Genomic DNA, 3,590 nt, shown 5'->3' on the forward strand with positions numbered 1-3,590 from the left:
TATATATATATATATGTATATATATATCACCCCAGGTGGAGGCGCGTGGTTTAGTGGCTAGGGTGTCAGTATCATAATCATAAGATTGTGGTATCGATTCCTGGACTGGGCGACGCGTTGTGTTCTTGAGCAAAACACTTCATTTCACGTTGCTCTAGTCCACTCAGCTGGCAAAAATGAGTAACGTTGTGATGGACTGGTGTCCCGCCCAGCTGAGGAGCACATACGCCATTGAACCCGGGAAACCGGGCCCATAAGCCTGGCTAGGCTTTAAAAGGCGCATTTATTTATATATCACCCCAGAGGTCATTCTCTAAAGGAATGAAGGGCACGACTGATCTCGATTACTGGAACCGCTTTGAAGCATTAAAACTCTATTCTCTCCCGCGCCGCCGGGAGCGATACATCATTTGCACGATGTGGTGAATATACCACCAGCATTGCCCAAACGACCTCAACATTAGCTTCAAAATTCATCCAAGGCTCAGACCACGGGCTATACGTCCCCTACTCAATTCAGGATCACAACACATAAATACACTGCAATATTTAACATTGCCCCGAAGCAGATCATAGAAGTAAAGGAATCCATCATCTTTAAACGGAATCTGGACAAATTACTTCAAGGAATACCAGATAAGCTGGATTCAACAAGAACTCCCAACTAGAATGGACCATGATACCACAAAACTTGACTTAAAAAGGATTTAGATAATTCTATGAGGTGGTGCTATTAAGTTAGACATGGCCTGGACCAACCTGTGGTCGAAACATATATATACATTATATATATAATAATAATAATATTAGGGATAAAAATCCAAATTTACAGGTAAAAACTCAATTAAATTCAATTTATTAAAAATTAAAATTAAATTAAGTTTCAAAATATAATATTATATTTATTTATTTATTTATTTATTTATTTATTTATATCAAAATAAGCAACAGGATATCAAGTAGTAATGCAGTACGACCGTTTCAAGAGGCTCCATTTAATTCAACGATGCAATCATCACATCAATTGAAATGCTGTGCTATCTTCAGCTGCACAAATATATATATATATATATATATATATATATATAAACATATATATATATGGAATTTCAACAGGTAGGATACATTAATATAATTTCTCTTAAATATGTTAACAAAGTAAGAAGATGGAAGAAATTCATGTTGTCGCTATTGTATATTAGCCATCTTATTCTGTTAAAATCTTTTAAGAAAAATTATATTAATGTATCCTACCTGTTGAAATTCCATATATATTTTTGCGTGCAGCTGAAGATAGCACTGCATTTAAATTGATGTAATGATTGCAGTGTTCAATTAAATGGATCCACTTGAAATGGTCATACTGCTTTACTACTTGATACCCTGCTGCTATTTTGATATTTTATTAATCTTTCTTCGAGCTGTGCGGATAAACCGGACTTGGTGCTTCAAATTAAGCACCTAATTCAACTGAATCTGTCTATCTATCTATCTATCTATCTATCTATCTATCTGTCTGTCTGTCTGTCTGTCTGTCTGTCTGTCTGTCTGCCTGCCTTTCTGTCTGCCTGTCTGTCTGCCTACCTGCCTGCCTGTCTATCTATCTGTCTGCCTGCCTGCCTGTCTATCTATCTATCTATCTATCTATCTATCTATCTATCTATCTATCTATCTATCTGTCTGTCTGTCTGTCTGTCTGTCTGTCTGTCTGTCTCTCTGTCTCTCTGTCTCTCTCTCTCTATCTCTCTCTCTCTCTCTCTCTCTCTCTCTCTCTCTCTCTCTCTCTCTCTCTCTCTCTCTCTCTCTCTCTTTCTCTCTCTCTATTGATATATAAGTGTTTGTGTTTGTGTGTGCCTTTGTCCACCACTACCACTTGATAACCGGTGCTGGTGTGTTAATGTCCCCGTTACATAGCGGTTCGACATAAGAGACCGATGCAATAAGTACCAAACCTTCAAAAATGAGTACCGGAGTCGATCCGTTTGACTAATATCCTTCAAGGCGATCCCCCAGCATGGCCGCATGCATGAAAAATGTAATAATATATGAATACACTAGTACACACACAGAAATACGCAAATATGCACATATACACACACATATATGTATAGACATATGCATGCGTGTATGTATGCATACACACACACGCACTCGCACACACATTCACGCGCACGTAGACACACGGAGAAACAGGCAGACACACTCACACACATGCACACATGCACACATACACACACACGCAAAGAAGTACATGCGCGCGCGCACACACACACACACACACAGAAACACGCATAGAGAGACACACATAGAGAAACACACATACACACACACACACACACATACACACACACACACATACACACACACACACACACATACACACACACACACACAAACAAAGCATATACTTACATAAAGCGATGATGGAAAATATTTTAACCAAGTTGAGATAACTCTGCAGTTCCCTCGAACTTGTAAACAGTTAATACGGAGTTGTCTCCCATGCCTCAATAATAACTTGTTCTCTCCCTTTCTACCTTAAGATATACCAGACTTTTAAAACAGAAAGTGATTTATTCAATTAGTGACATAATTATCGTCTCATTCCAGTATCTTCTGCCATCTTGTAAGACAATCCATTATTCCCTGCTGAAAGAATTCCTTGTCTTTACTCTGCGAAAATCTCTTCCAGGTGAATTTTTAAAATCTTTCTCAGATTTGAACGTCTGTCCATTCAATGAATTTTTAAAGAGACGAAAACAGGTAGAAATCTGAAGGTGCAAGATCGGATGAATATATGGAGGGCGGCAAAACTTCACAGCCAAATCCCAGTAACTTCTGCGACGTTTGTAAAGAAGTGTCCTGTCTTGCATTGTCTTTATAAAACAACAAAAACAACGCCACTGCGATTAGCAAGGACTGGACGCTTCTGATGGATCGCTGCATTTACTTTGTCCAGCTGGTCACAGTACACATGCGAAATGATGGTCCCTTGTAAAAGCCAACATCCTTTCAAACCCACGAAATTGAAAGCATAACATTGTTTGTGTGAATTCCTCCTTTGGAGACGGTTTATTATCGTTCACCGCACTTTCCTCTTTCATCGTATATTCTTCACATTGTTATTGACAATTAAATTTTCGTCTCCCGTCACCATTCTCTTTAAAAGAGATTCGTTTTCTTCATGTTCCTGCAATGAATCGCCAACAGAAATCCGTTAGGAATTTATGGACTGCTACTCTTCTGCGTAAAGGAAGGCTCGTTTGTTCGAGGTCTTGTAGACCTCAAAAAGAAAAAAAACACTATTATATATACCGTAAATCCTCGAGTATAATCCGCTCATTTTCCCCAAAATTTAAAGGTCAAAATTTCTAGTGCGTTCTATATACGAGGTTAAAAATGAAAATTATTTTCTAAGCAAAATTTTCTAAGTGATAAATATGAAAAGGCAATTTACTTAATATATATTTTTCACTGACGTTATTACTGTTATTTCTTTATTTTCTGCAAACAAAGTGCACAAAAAAGCTACACGTTTGTATTATGTTATATATACAATAATAATAAAGGACGTGACCGTATATACGTTT

This window comes from Octopus bimaculoides, chromosome 5 (genome assembly GCF_001194135.2).
Source record: "Octopus bimaculoides isolate UCB-OBI-ISO-001 chromosome 5, ASM119413v2, whole genome shotgun sequence".
Taxonomy (NCBI): domain Eukaryota; kingdom Metazoa; phylum Mollusca; class Cephalopoda; order Octopoda; family Octopodidae; genus Octopus; species Octopus bimaculoides.